Raw genomic sequence first — 16,331 nt, 5'->3', positions numbered from 1 at the left:
CTTAGATGCCCAGAAATGCTCAGCTTCAGAAGGAGGAAAAAGAAAGGCTCCCTACCCCAGAGGGAGGCTCCATGACCTTGTATCTGCTGGTTCAGCCCCAGGTGCCTCCTCCTGGGCCCCAGGCTGTGTCCATCTCCAGTGTGACTCCTCTAGACTGTGCCTCTTCCCTTTCTCTCAACCCATGATGACAGGGAGGGGCCCAGCTTCAACTGTGTGATCAACGCTGAGACTCAGAGACCCCAGCACTCCAGGAAGACTCTTACTCAAAGAGCACAAACAGCTACAGCCTCATCCATGAATTAACCGTGCAGAGAAAGGAGCATTTCCTCTTGAGGTGAAATGGGAGCATTACTGGGAACTTCTGAAATTACAATGCCCCCTCTCAAGCCACTGAGCAGAAGCCTGTGCTGTGAGCAAGATTCTCCTTGAACCAGCATCCAGGAGACTTGTGTCAACATGAAGGATTGTTCGGTACTTCTACCTCTATAGTTATCAAAGCAATGTTTTAAATCTTGTGAGAGTAACATTCCAGGACACACTCGCTCTGAAATTACCCTTTAAAAATTTCAAGACCTTCAGAAATAAATTGAAAATCTGAAGCCATCACTGAAATTGTGGTGGATGTCAAAATACACTCTGAATTGAGAATTTTCACCCACATCTTCTCTAAGGATCTAAGAGCTTAGAAAATCAAAATTTGATGAAGATAAAATATACAGAGAACAGCTTGAGAGGATTCAGATGCTGATATAAGATATTTTTATTCAATAATCATAATTCTCTTGACCAAGTACAAAAATGCTTGGTACAAAAAAGAGAAAATCTCAGAACTTAAAGAGTTATAAATATGAGCAAAATTAGAAAGTAAAATTAAAATAACAGTTGAGTAAGATGAAATCTCTCTTCAGGCACAAAAGAGTAACAATTATTCATTTAAAGTAAACAAAGGGGGCCTCACAGGTGGCAAAAGGGGTTAAGCACAGCACTGTGAAGCTATCCACAGCCTCTGCAGCACAAGAAGGATCCGTGGTGGGCCAGGGAGCTAGCCATAAGGCACAGCTGACCTCTCCTGACCTGCCCACTGCTCCCCTCAGCAGCGTATTTCAGTCAACCTGTTCTGTTCCACATTCTGTCTCTGGTGAATTCTCTCACCCCCGCACATCTGGACTGTACCCCAGTTCTTGCATGCATAAATAAATAGATCTTTAAAAATATAAAATAAAGTAAAAAAAGGTTCAAGTTTCTTCATACTTCCCACATCACTAATAATCTCCTGTGTCTGCCACCAGGGGCTGCTGTGGGACTTCCCATGAGGGCAAGGCTGTAGTTAAACTCAAAGCATTCTGTGTGACAGATCCCTGGCTGTGCTCATGGCCCCAGTGATGGTGACAGCAGGTGCTTCCTCCCAAGGGACACACTCAGACACCCAAACACTCCAGGTCTCCTCCTGAGAGTGAAGCTCCGAACTGGGCTGCGGACCCAGAACTGAATAGTGGTGAGACTCATATTTGCGTAGTGCACCACAAGCACACCCTTACCCAGGGAGCTGAGAGAGAGAAAGGGACATCGCAGACACCGGCACCAGCTGTGAGTTCAGGGGAACTTTGGAAAGTCTTCACCATTCACTGGGTGCCTGTCCTCCACCTCCCCGTCCTTGCTCACTGCCCAGGTTCATGAGGTTTCACAGCCCTGCCTTTCAGGGAATCACTTGTCTTTTCTCTTCCTTCTGGTGTGTTGATTTCCTTTTCAGGGTCCAGGTGTCAGGCTGTGGTGACCCAGGAGCCCTCACTGACCATGTCCCCAAGAGGGACATCATTTTCCTCTCTGCATCTAGCACTGGAGAGGTCACCAATGGTCTCCGTGCATACTGCTTCCAGAAGAAGCCTGCTCAGGCCCTCAGGACAGTGATGTGTGGGAAAGAGAATAAACACCCCTGATGGGGCCCAGTTCTTAGGTCCATCCTTTGGGTCAAAGCTGCCCTCACTCTGTCAGGGGCCCAGCTCAAGGCTGAGGCTGAGGACTGGATCTCTCTGGCCGACAGTGGGTACAACACTGTGAGAGGCCAGGATGGGGAGCCGGGACACAAACCTGTGCTTGATGAGACTGGGTACAAATATGATCTCTTGACATCAGGATGACATACCGGACATCTGAGATATCGGCAGTCTGAATGCTCATGATCCTTAGAGAGAAATGTGCAGGAATAGATCCTAATTGATTTCCATTCTTTTGAGGCCTAATGTGGAGGAATATTGTGAATCACTTAGGAGAATCTTGTCCAGAAAATTCAATTCCAATTCTATATTCCAGGAAGGGTCAGATCTAAGGACTGAAGTCAAAAATACATTCTGCAGACAAATCATCTCCAGTGATTTCCTTGGTCACCCAGGAGTTGACAAAATCAACAAAACAAAACAAAAAGTCTTCCTTTTCTGTATTACTAAATTTTATTTAATAAGAAAGCTTTGTAACGCATTCTAGCTGTGTTGTGTTTTAAAGTACAATGTCTTGGGAAGATTCTTCTTCCCAAACGTTGCTGTTAAATTGCTTACCCTAAGAAGATATGTTGAAGTGAAATAACAAAAATTATTTCAAAAGATGATTTTATTTTAAATTTTATTTTGAAGATGAAGTCTTATGGAAGTAGGGTGGCCTCCACAAATTGTAACTACTCATCTGCAGGTAAAAAAATCCAAACATTTCATACAAATCACCAGTAACTCTGAAGAGGCAAGAAAGATTCCACTCCACAGTTCAGAGGCAACAAGACCCTGGCAATCAGAGTTTGGGATTTCTAGACTCCAGAATTATCAGATGAAACTTATACTTTCTAGATTACCCATTGATTGCTAAAGCATCACTAGGAGGCCAACACACCAAGCATCCATTTAATTATATTTCTAAATTTGCATGCATTTCTTTCACCTCAATATTCAAGTTTTTTAAAAATAATTCATGTAATCTACATAATGAATAGGCTGAAAGATGAAAAATCACATGATGTTATCAATCAATCAAGATGGAAAAGATATTCATGAAAGTCACCCCCATTCATGAGAACAACCCAGAGACGGAGGCAGCCCTTGCAGCATCCTCAGTGGATAAAGGGAACTCGGGGGCCCCTGCAGCTCAGGTCACACCTAAGGTGAAACCCTGAAGACGCTCCCCCTAGAGCTGCATGAGGTGAGCACGTCCACGGTAACCACGGCCCATCGATCTGGACTGGATGATCCTGCAGAGCCACAGGCAAGAAAACCATGAAGGCCACAGACTCAAAAGAACAGGATGCACTTGCCCCCTTTATTACAAAGGAGATGATGCAATACATAGATATACAAAAGAATATATATGTATATAAATTCCAAAAGTCATAATTTCAAGAAGTCTCTATAATGCCAGAACAATACAAATATTATTTAGGTGCATTTTTTAGAAACAATAGGTGAAAACTAACTGGCAATGCTAGCTAAAATCTGTCAAATCAAAATATCTGGGAGTACATTTATCCAATGATATAAAAACATACATGCAGAAAACTGGACAGCGGAGTTAAAAGTCATCTAAGGGATTGACATCAGTGGAGACGTGTCCTGATCATAGAGAGAAGACTCGCCTTGGAAAAGGTATCAATTATTTTCAAATTGACTTAAAGTTTATTTCTATTTCTACTGAAACAAGATAGAGAGTTTAGATCAGTGATAGACACATATGTCATTGTAACAGAATAGAAAATCCAGAAATAGACCCAGTAATGTAGGTATAATTGTTGCAAACATGCAAAAGCCTTTCAGACAAGGACAGTCTTTTCCACAAAAGGAGATAGACAGTTGCACATCCACTGGGGTCAATGAATGACTTAAATCTCTTGCCTCATAAAAAATTCACTCAAACAGTTGAAAGAGTTAACTACAAAATAAAAAAAACGAAGAATACATGGGTGGAAATATCTGTAAACATGTTTTGTAAAAAATTTTTTATAAGACCCCAAAAGTGTAATCCATCCTAATATAATTTGGACATCAGTAATAATTCATTGTTCTTCATTCACTTTGTGAATTAGTAAAATGATTAAATTGCCTAAAAATAGAAGGTAAAGATAGGTGCAAACTAATGTACAGGAGAGTAGTCGTAGTGCATTGCTTTAAAACATATGATTTTGGGAAACTGAAAATGCACCCAAATTCAAAATTGTCTACCAGTGGAAAAATAAGATGCTTGCAGTGTCTTTTCTAGTCATAAAAAATAAACGGTTATTTGGTCCATGTGGCATCTCATTCACCAGGTCGTCACTGAGAGTGGGGGCGCCTCAGTGACCCTGTGCAGCACTGCGGGTCACACAGCCTGTGAGTCAGTCCCGCGAGTGTGACCTACAATGTGACCTGGTGATGTGCAGACACCAGCTGGGCTCTCAGGGCTTTGGGTCTTGGTGAGTGTGTGCCCTGAGACCAGCAGGGGGCACTTTGGGGCTGTCCATGTGTCCTGAGCACTGTATAGTAAGGATTATTTATGCAGAAATGCCTGAGTACTGAGAGGCTGAAACCCTGAATCCATGAGGGCACTCAGCAGCTGTGTCCTTTTGGGCTGGCACAGTCCCTTGAGCAGGGACCCTGTGTGGTGCCAGCAGGTGCTTCCTCCCACCGATTTCCCTAGGGGTGAAGCCAACCTCCCTCCTGCTCAATGTGGGGTGTGAGCTGAGCCCTACCACCAGGGCGCAGGGAGGGGCTGGGCAGTCCCTGGGTGGACAATTTGCATGCACAGCCCCTCCTGTGGCAGAGGGTGGGGAAGAAAAGGAGGCCTGGGGCAGCCCAGACCCAAGTGGACCTCAGGGGCTGTGAGCACCATGGCCTGGACGCCTCACCTCCTAGTGCTTCTGTCATTTTGCACAGGTAACTCAATTTGGGGACAGAAGATGCATGGGGGCCTGATAAATCCTCTTGTGCCCAGCATCGCCATCTCTTGTTCTCTCTCCCTTCCAGGGTCCTGGGCCCAGTCTGTGCTGACTCAGCCACAGTCAGTCTCTGGAAACCTGGGCCAGAGGGTCACCATCTCCTGCACGGGAAGCAGCTCCAACATCGGGAGTAATTATGTGCACTGGCACCAACAGCTCCCAGGAACAGCCCCCAAACTCCTGATATATGATAATGACAAACGGCCCTCAGGGGTCCCTGATCGATTCTCTGGCTCCAAGTCTGGCAGCTCAGCCACCCTGACCATCACGGGGCTCCAGCCTGAGGACGAGGCTGATTATTACTGCTTAAGTTGGGACAACAGTCTGAGTGGTCCCACAGTGCTCCAGGCCTGTGGGGAAGTGAGACACAAACCCCATTTCTCTTCTGCTGAGAGCAGGCACCCTTGGCAGCTGCTGCTGAGGCTCAGCCTGGGGCTCTGCTTCTTCTCTGCTGCTGTCCTGGCCCAGGCTCCTCCAGGGCAGCCCCTGGCACAGGCCCCTCCCTCCCTCTGTCCTCAGAGTCACTCCCAGCAGCACATCCCTAAGTTAAGGGGTCTCCACAGAAACATAGTGTCTTGATCTCTTCAGGTTAGGGCTGGTCACATTCAGACTGCTTTATATTCATTTTTTTCCCATTCCAAAATATTAAGAATTCATTTTCTGTGCCCTTGAATGTATCACTGGACCTCACACCCTCCATGCTGTGCTTAGTAGGATAAGTCATCCCTGTTGCAGCTGCCAACTTGTTTATCTAACTTGAACCAGTGCTGAGTACTTTTTCTTATTCTATGATTTTTCATGAAAAGGAATTAGTTTAACGTAATACAGTCATAAAAAAGAGTCTAAGTAATTTGTCCACAGAAAAACATCCAGATGACTGTTTATATCTACATTTCCATCATTTTTAAAGGATTTATTTTGTTTATTTTATACAAGAACCGGGGTACAGGCCAGATGCACGGGAGAGCAAGATGATACACCAGAGACAGAGCAGGGAACAGAACAGGCAGACTGACGTAATACATTGCTGAGGGTAGCAGTGGGCACCACAGGAGAGGTCTGTCGTACCTTGTGGGAGGCTCGCCAGCCGGCCGGGATCGAACTGGCGCTGCAGAGGATTCACAGTGCGGCTCTCAACAACTGCGCCCCCAGGGGAGGCCTGCAACTTTTCCATCATTATCAACAACTGAAAACAAACAAAAATCTGGTCATGATGCTTATTAGATCTTTTTGTCTAATCATGAAAAATGGAGTCAACTTTGACAGCCTTCGCAAGGTAGCGTTTGTGTACCAGGGGATGTTTTTCAGAACTAAGAAGAACGAACTATACAGTTACCTAATGAGACATGTGGTGATGAATTAAGTTGCAAGGAAAAGAAAGTGACTGAAAAGCTCATCTGTGCCCACTTCCAGAGCGAGCTCACCCCACAGTCTGCTCCACCTGCTCATCTCTATTAATGGTGTGTTTACACCCTCATGTCATTTACAGCAAATACTTGGTTTCAAATATCAATTCTTATCACCAATCAGTGTCTCTGTGGAAACAAGTGAGAGCAGGAAGGTAACCTGGACCCCTGTCTGGCTGAGAATGACAGTGCAGAGTAGGAGCCAAAAGGCTGAGGAGCGGGGAGTCTGAGCACGCCTGTTCTTATTTTTTTTAATATATTCGTATGTATGTATATACGTGTGTGTGTATATATATATTTACATATTTGTTCGTTTTTGTATAATGTTTGATTTCTCCCCTCAGGTGTAATCCCCATAAAATTCCTACCACCAAGTCACCCCTAAACATCCCCATACTCTCTTGTGTTCCTCCCTCCTCTTTTTTGACCCCTCTCTCTCCCCTTCCCCCATTAGGTCTCATTTCTAGTTTGCCTGCAAGTTTTGTCTTTTTTTTTTTTTCCTGATCCCTTGTTAAATTTCCCTGTATTCCTCATATAAGAGAATCCATCCAAATTTTTTTTTCTTTTTCCTTCTGACTGATTTCACTGAGCATTATCCCTTCAGCTCTAAATATGCTGCAGCAAATGGCATGAATTTTGGTCCTTTTTATTTGAAATTCCCTCCACCCCACCACGGCCACTTCCACTCCCCTGACGCTCCCAGGATAAAGATTTTTCAGTCTGTTCCTGGGCAGCAGCCAAGGTAGTGGGAACAACAGGCAAGAGGAGAAACAGCCCAAGCAACATCCTCTGACCTCCACCACAACAGTCTAAGGGAAGGGATTTCCTAGTGGTTTCAGAAATGCCTGAGAGCTCATTACCAAAACGTTACCTCTACCTGGGGCCATCCATTCTTTTTCTATACAAGCTGTCTGATTCCCACAAAGTGGGAGAAACCCAGGAAAACAAACAAAAAGCCAAGGGCCGATCCCTTGCTGTGCGCACTGGTCTCTTCAGTGACAGTGGGTGGGTGGAGGCACTAGAGGAACTGTCATTTTACCTTGCACTGTGAGTCCTTCCCACAAGGAATTTCTCCTGGCGAAATAAAAATTTCAACCCTGGTCATTCATCCCCAAAAGACACCGTAAACCTGGTTAGGTCCTCCAAGTAGGATCCCCTGCTGCGGACACTGTCATCCACTGACTTCCAGGCCCACTGCCCAGTAGTTGAAGCACCTGGCAAATTGGTGATTTCAGTAAATGTCCTTTGCCCCTATTTCTCGGTTCACTATTCAGTCACTGCTTTCTAAATTCGCTTCACAAACTCAAGGAACTAATCAGGTACAGCCTTTCTCACTCTAGTAGTTGTCAGTGTGGTGTTACCTGCTGAGGAGCCTCCTCTGACACCTAAGGAACAGGATGCTCCCCCCGCAGCACTTTGCATATCAGATTTCCACAATCTTTAAAAGTATCCAAACAAATTCAGTTGCAAACATTATTGAATAACTGGGTTTATCATTGATGTGAAGGAAACGGAGGAGCAATAACAGCACACACAAAAAAAGTACCTTAAAGCAAATACATTTCCTTTGTATTTTCGTTTTAATTTTCACAGGCAGAGGTTCTCTGGCAGGTTTATGATGACAATGAATGGACAACTGATGGACAAGATCCAGTCACTGTTAACTTTCTCAGCAATAGGCTTAAGCTACTGCTTTCACCCCCTGCACCCCTACATATGAAGTCATGCTGGGCACAGAGTCCACAACTACAGAGGAAGCTGTCACTCAAGTGTCAGGGGAGTATCCTGGGGGGAGCATCTTTCATCCTTAATACATCTTTTGTAACCCAGGGGTCTTCACATTGTCCAAGGATCTGCATGGTTAAGGTTGGTGACAGCTCCCTGAATCACCCTTACCCATAAAGCTCTATACTTGGTATTGCACACACAATCTCACTCTTTGATTTAATAAGCCCCCTAGAAAACGAATACTTTTCCCTTCAGTCAATTCCCCTTCAGTGTGCATTGCAAAAGGTGAACTCAAGAAATGAGACTCCCACTCTAACTCACAGGTGGAGAGATCATTACTCCCTCTTCCTAAAACTGTCAAGCCCTATACAATCAAGTAGACTCATGATTGAACATGAGTCTTCAACAATTTGGCAACTTGAGTGTAGAAACTGGTCTCTAGATTTCACCTCTTGTGTGAAATCCCTGTGTCCAAACTGCCTTAAACAGACTGCCCAGTTTGCTGAGGATCCAAGAACAGTTCCCTTCTCTGAGGGAAGGCAGAGCCAGTGCTGCGAGCTCAGTTTGCCCCTCCTGTGTCATCAGAGAGAGGGTTTCATTGTGCAGTTGCCAGGGAAGGACGGCTCAGGATTCACTCATTTTCTTTTTAAAATTTCATCAAATTCCCTCATTGAAAATGTTCTCATTGTATCTGAAAAAATATAAGCTGGAAGATGGTTTATATTCCTGTCAGCTTCATCTTCTTCAGCAGCTATGCTGTCTTCAGTTTCCTGACACTCCCTTTGAGCAACTTCACTCTGTGGTTCTCCACTTCCCTGCTCCACCTCTTCACAGATAACGTCTAACACGCTGGGTACAAAAGGCCACGGGCGCATGAATTACCCCCTGATCCTGACCTCCTCATGTGCACACGGACCCTGTCATAAGACCAGCACAGCAGTATGTTCCCATCAGCCTTTCCTTATCAGACCGTCTTCCTCCTACTTCTCCTCCTAGTAGTGTTTATTTTTACAGTGAACTGAAGCATCTCCCTGTCACACGCCAGCCAAGGCTGCTCAAGGGGGACAAAGCTGGATCCAGCGGTGGCTGGCACTTGAAAAAGTGTTCACCTTTCCTTATAATTAGAGAAATGAAAATCAAAATCACAATGAGATATCATCATACACCTGTAAGAATTGCAACTATTATATTATCTAGAAATAGACATGATGGGGATATTGAATAAAGAGAAATCTCATCCACTATTACTAGAAATGTAAATTGGAACAGCTGCTCATTAGAGAAAACCACATGGAGGTTTCACAAAAAAAGATATTTATATGGACTAGAAATACAATAGAATACAGCTACTCCACCATTGGTTATTATAATTGTTTTAAAAAGAGCTTAGCTATAAAAGATATAGGCATCCTTTCATTTATTGCAGCATGATCTATAAGAGCCAAGTTGTCAAACAACCTAATTTTCCATCAGCAGATGTGAGCATAAAGAAGACGTTATATTGGGCCTCCCGGCAGTTGAGCGCTGGCCTGCAAAGCTTCCTGCAGCCTCCTCAATGCAGGTTTGATCCCTCACTAGCCTGTGAGGGTCCGACACGTCACACAGATCTCTCCTGCAGTGCCCCCTGCTCCCCTCAGCAGTGTATTTCCTCAGTCCGCCTGTTCTGCTCCCTGTTCTGGCTTTGATGAATTCTCTCACCCTCCGGCACTTCTGACTGTACCCAGTCCTTGTATAAATAAGTAAGTAAATCTTAAAAAAATAGATGTGACATACATTATATTTATGAGAGAAATATATAATAAAATATGACTGCTACAAAAAAGATAACACATGAAAGGACTTTACAGTATTATGGTAAGGAATATAAATCAGAGAAAGTAAGACAAATACTGCATGATTTCAATCATATGATGAACATAAACAAAGCAAAACAAAACTCTCTGATACAGGGCACAGTCTGGTGGTTCCCAGAAGGAAGGGGCTGAGGGTGTGGATGGAAAAGGAAAGGGACAGATGGACAGGGATGGATGGAAACTAACCCTTCAGTGATGGTCATGACATGGTGACCACCCAGGTTGAGTTATAATAATGTGCACCTGGCACATAACATTATAAACCAGTGTTTCTCAATAATTGTACTGAAGGGAATAGGCTCTGTCCTGCCACTCAATGCACAGCTGTCAGAGATGGATGCTACTAAGAAGGGTGACCTCGGATGCAGAACAGAGAAATGGCCAGAATGAGCAGTCTTTCCTGGCACCAGGTGCTCCTGCAGCACACAGGGTCCCGAGGCGCCCTCTGGTGGTGGGCGCAAGCACTGCCCAAAGCAGGAAGGCAGGACATGACCTGTGGATCTTTAAAGCACCAGAATCTGGGTTAAAGGGGAGCAAAGGACAAAAACTGTAGGACACAGGGCTTACACTCAACCTGGAAGCGTCTCTTATCCCTTGATGTTCTCTCTGATGTTGTGACTTTCCAGAGAAGAAATTTAGGACTGAGGTACCCAGAGACTTGGACTGATGATTTGGTGAACGATGTCAGCCCATCACTCAGTGTCCCAGTCACTGTGTCTGAGGTCCCAGCATCTGCTTCTTTCAATCTCCCCAGGAGACAGCAGGGGGACCCCGGGGCAGGAGGAGAGAGGAAGCTGGTTTGCATGAAGCATCTTTCCCCCACCAATGAGTCCAGGAGGCATGAAAAGGCCGAGGACACCACACTCCATCCCAGGATCCCAGGAGGCCGCATTTCAGGAGTGTCCCCACCATGGCCTGGACAGTGCTTCTGCTCAGGCTCATCATTTACAGCTCAGGTCAGGGGAAGGGACTCTCTCCTAAAGAAAGGCTAATGGTAAATCCACTGGGGAGAGCGAGGCTCTGTGACCTTGTGTGTGTTGGTTCTTCCCCAGGTGCCTCCTCCTGGCCCCCAGGCTGTATCCATCTCCAGCGTGAATCCTGGGGTCTGTGCCTGTGCCTCCTTCCTCCCTCTCTGTAGGTGATGACCAGGAGGGCCCCCAGCTCTCCAGCTCAGAGGCTCCTGGACCCCAGGAAGACTTCTTATTCAAAGAGCACTAACAGCTACACCATCATCCATGAATTAAGCATGCAGAGAAAGGAGCATTTCCTCTCAGGGTTAAATGGCAGCATTATTGGGAGGTTCTGGAAAGGAAATTCCCCTTCTCAATCCACTGAGCAGAAGCCTGTGCTGTAAGTGAGGAATGGCTCTAACCAACATCCAGGAGACTTGTGTGAACAAGAAAGGTGATGCCCTGTCTCTGCCTCTATTGTTATCAAGGCAATGTTTAACATGTTGTTAGGGAGACATTCTATGACACATTCACCCCCCAAATTACCATTCAATAATCCAAGACCCTCAGAAACAGATTTAAAAACGAAGCCATCACTGAAATTGTGGTTGAAATCAAACTACAGCCAGGAATGGAAAGATTTCAGGCAAAGGTACTCTAAGGATTTAAGAGGAAAATAAAAATCTGAATAAGAGGTAATATACAGACACTAGCTGTGAGATGATTTAGACTGATATAAGTGCTAGATATCTTTATTCAACTATCATAAAATCTATTTTATCACTAAGTACAAAAACTCGCGACAAATGAAATAGGAGAAAATCTTAGCACTTATAAGAGTTCTTAAACATAAACTAAATGGAAAAATAAATTTGAAAAAATATAATTTTTCAAATATTAGGTGAAAACTCTCTTCAGTGACTCAAGCATAAAAAACAATTACTCATTTAAAGTAAAAAAGGGCTCAAGTTTCTTCTGCCTACCTCCCCACACCACTAATATTCTCTAGAGCACACACCAGGGGGCGCTATGGGACTTCCCAGAGTTGGCCAGGCTCACTCAAATGGTTCTGACTGCTATCTGTGCCGGTGCTCATGGCCCCAGTGAGAGCTGACAGCAGGTGCTTCCACACAAAGGACAAACACAGACACCCAGATACCCTAGGACAACGCCTTGAATGAAGCTACACACTGGACTGAGGACTCAGAATTGACTCGTGGTGTGCCCTAATATTTGCATAATGTACCCCAAAGCCACCTGGGAGAGTTGAAGGGACATTGCAGACACCAGCACCATCTGTGAGTTCAGGGGGACTTAGAAGTCTTCGCTATGACCTAGGTTCTCACTCCTAATCCCCCACCTCACTCACTGCCCAGTGTCATTGGAAACAATCTGTAGTGAAATCCTTGATTTTTCAAATACTATACAAGTGTCATGGACATGGCTTCTGGATTTATCTCTGTGTCAGTGTGATGATCTATACCATCAACACAGGGTACTCACCAGAGTGAGTGGAGCACATGGGATGGGACACAGGACATTGAGTGCAGAGCAGGGCTCAGTGTGGTGATAGGAATGGACAGTGCTGACCCCCATCCTGACCACAAATGCCCACTGAGCTCTCCTCTCACCCGGGCCCAGGACCCCTCCGATACCCAGGAGCCTGGAGGTGAATCCCAACCACACAGACATGGTGGGCTCATGGGAAGAAGCTCGTTGTGTGGAATATGAGCAGAGTTGGACATTATTGCAGAAATTAACAAGGTTCACATTCAACCCATGTGCTCCTAGGGGATGCCAACTGTGCTAGCTGGGTGAGGGCAGAAGACCCACAGACTGTGCACCTGTGAAAAGAAGGGGAAATCATTGTACCCTCCAAAACCTTGTCTTCAGTGCCCTCCTGTATGTGAATATGGGGAGGGTGTGGTGGAGCAGGAAAGTCAGGTGTTGTAGCTTCATAAGCAGAGTGGCTCTCAGTTTGTTATCATGGAATATTCTGCAAGGAGAAAATGAGGTTTCTTAACATTTTAGGGCAACTCTTGCTGCTCCATTTTCATGCCTAATCTCAATACTTCCTTGCATTTATTTATTATAACCAGTGAATAAATTTTCCCCCTGACTCACCATCACTCATCTCACCGGCCATTGGGGTGATCCCTAGAAGTTATCTGAAGAGTCATTTACTTGCGTTTCCTCTGAAGCCCTTTACAGCTCACTGGTCCATGCCCTGCAGCAGCTGACTATACACATCTGCGTCATTTAGATGTTGTATAATGTACTCACAATCTTTCTATACGTACCTGTTTGCGCTTCCCTGTCAGCAAACACACACAAAGTGGCGAATCACAATCCCTGGGGTCAGAGCCTGCAGGTGTGAACAGAGACATTTTCTTGGTGAGCTGCAGACCCCATCTGGGCTCTCAGGACTTGGGACCATGGTGAGTGTGTGTCTTGTGACCAGCAGGGGGAGCTGTGGGACTGCCCTGTAGTCCATATGCAGCAGCCCAGGGAGGACATTCATAACAAGGAGCCTGGATTGGGCCTGGTCCTGGGCTCCCTGATGGGGAATCGGCAGCCGTATGTCCTCTTGCTAGGCACAGTCCCCTGAGTGTGGTGGCAGAGGTGCTTCCTCCCAGGGCTCTCCCAAGGGTGAATCAAACCTCCCTCCCCAGTGTGGGGTATGAGCTGAGATCTAGCACCAGGTTCAGGGGTGAGGCTAGGCAGCCCCTGGATGGAACCCCATTTGCATGCACAGCCCCTCCTGTGGCAGTAGGTGGGAAGAAAGGAGGCCTGGGGCAGCCCAGCCCCAGGTGGGCTCAGGGACTGTGAGCACCATGGCCTGGACGCCCTTCAAGTCCTCCACTCTCACTGCACAGTTGGGGACAGACCTCCGAGACCCCGAACTATCCCTCGTCTCATTTAATCCCAGGAGATCCTATCTGAGATCGATGTTTATTTGGATTTGTCATGTCTGTGTCTGCAGGTTCCCTCTCCCAGCCTGTGCTCACTCAGCCACCCTCCCTCTCTGCCTCTCCTGAGACCACAGCCAGACTCATCTGTAGCCTGAGCAGTGGATACAATGTTGGAAGTTTCAAGATAGTCTGGTACCAATAGAAGCCAGGGAGCCCTCCCCGGTATCTCCGGAACTACAACACAGAATCAGAGAAGGACCAGGACCCCGGGGTCCCCAGCTGCTTCTCTGGAGCCAAAGACGCCTTGGCCAATGCAGGCCTCCTGCTCATCTCGGGGCCGCAGCCTGAGGACGAGGCTGAGGAATACTGCAGTATATATAATGGAAACACAGACTCTTCACAGTGCTCCAGACCCAGGGGAAGTGAGGCAAAATCCTCCCCACTGCTCTGTTCTGCTCACAAAGGGAGCCTGGGGGGACCCTCCCACCCATGGGTGGGCTCTCACGCTGCACAGACAGAGCCTCATTACATTCCTCATCCCTGGGAGACCTTCAGGATCGGACTGCCCATGTCAGCAGGGACCGGGGCCCACAGCGCCCATCACTTGATGCCCCACCTTCAGGTCTCAACTCCAGGGAGGACTTACTTTGACTCCTCACCTTTGAATGGCCAGTCAGGCCATTGTCTCCTTCATAGGTTTGGAGGATTAAATTACGTCATCATGTGAATTATTTCATGTGTGGCCCCAACAGCTGCCAAATTCATTGTCCCCACTCACCCACCTGTTCTAGGAGCAGACACCCCAGGATGGCCTCTTCCAGATCCTCCTTGACTCCTGCTCTTTCCCTTCCCCCCGTTACATGACTTACCCATCAAGGCAGGGAATGTAAAGAGAACTGGTTTTCTTTCAAAAAAATCTGGATTAAAACCCAGGATCTATCAGATACGGGACAGTCGTGATGGACAGGGCGTGAATCTCTGGGTGTCAGCGTGGGAGTCTGCAGCCCGACATGGGTTCTCAACTTTCTCCCTGGGGACAGGGACACGGGACATGGAGACCCACGTGGACCAGTGTGGTGATAAGATTGGACAGTGCTGACCCCATCCTGACCACAAATGCCCACTGCGCTCTCCTCTCACATGGGCCCAGGCCCCTCTATTGTGCCGAAAACCTGAAGGTGAATCCCAACCACTCGGACATTGTGGACTCCAGGGGCGAAGCCCTGTGGGTGCAGACATGAGCAGAGTTGGACATTTTTACAGATTTCAATGATGTTCTCATCCAACCCATGGGCCCTAGGGGCTGCCAACTGTGCTAAGTTGGCAAGGAGAGATGAAGACCCGCAGACTGTGCATCTGTGAAAAGAAGGGGAAAGCAGTGTGTCCTCCAGAACTTTTTTTTGGTGTCCTCCTGTGTGTGATGTGGGGAGGGTGGGGGTGGAGAAAAATCTCAGGTGTTACAGCTTCATAAGCAAAATGGCCCTTAGTTTGAGTGACATGGAATATTTTGAAAAGAAATGAAGTTTCTTATAATTCTAGTTCACTTGTTTCTAGTCTATTTTCATGTCTAATTTCAACTCTTCATAGTATTTATTTATTATGGGCTCTGATAAATTTCCTTCGGCCTCATACTCTCTACACTCACCTCCGTCTCCTCAGAATTTTTCTGTTTTCTTGAGACTATGACTATGGAAATTATAGAGGACCCCAGTGCTCCTCCCTCTTCCTGCCTGAGTGGTGGGGCCTCTTTTACGATAGGGGCTCACACCTTGCCCCTTGGCCTCTTCTGGAGAAGACAGAGTCTTCGCCTCCATGCAGAGCCTACTCACCCCATGACATTCTTTTATATTTTTTTTAAGATTTATTTATTTAGGGCCTCCCCGGTGGCGCAGCGGTTGAGCGCTGGGTTGCGAAGCTGCCCGCGGCCTCGGAGGGGCCGGTTCGATCCCCAGCTGCTCCCCGACCACCAGGAGGAGGGTCCCACATGGCGCGCAGACCTCTCCTGCCGCCCGCTGCTCCCCTCAGCAGTGTACTTTGGTCCTTCTGCCTGCTCTGCTCCCCGCTCTGGCTCTGGTGAATTCTCTCACCCTCCCGCGCTTCTGACTGTACCCAGTGCATGTATAAACAAAACAAACAAACAAATAAATAAATAAAACATGCCTCTATTTAAAAAAAAAAAAGATTTATTTATTTATGCATACAAGAACTGGGGTACAGGGCAGAGGTGTGAGGGGTGAGAGGATCCAAGAGACAGAGTGGGGAGCTGAACAGGCGGATCTACTGAAACACACTGCTGAAGGAAGTAGTGGACAAGTCAGGAGAGGTCTACTGTGCCATGTGGGTAGCCCCCTGGCTGGGGATCAAACTTGTGCTGCAGCAGCTTCGTTCAGCTTCATAGGTTGCATCTTAAACCCTTGCACCACCAGGGAGGCCCTGACCCCATGACATTCTACACCTCTAATGACACGGAGTAGCGGAGTAGCTCTGCTTGTCACGAGCCCTTTGCATAGGAGGGATGTTTATATGCAGTGACT

This window comes from Talpa europaea (assembly GCF_964194135.1).
Source record: "Talpa europaea genome assembly, chromosome: 14".
NCBI classification, from domain to species: Eukaryota; Metazoa; Chordata; class Mammalia; order Eulipotyphla; family Talpidae; genus Talpa; species Talpa europaea.
The sequence above is the reverse complement of the archived record's forward strand: the minus strand, read 5'-3'. Positions refer to the sequence as shown.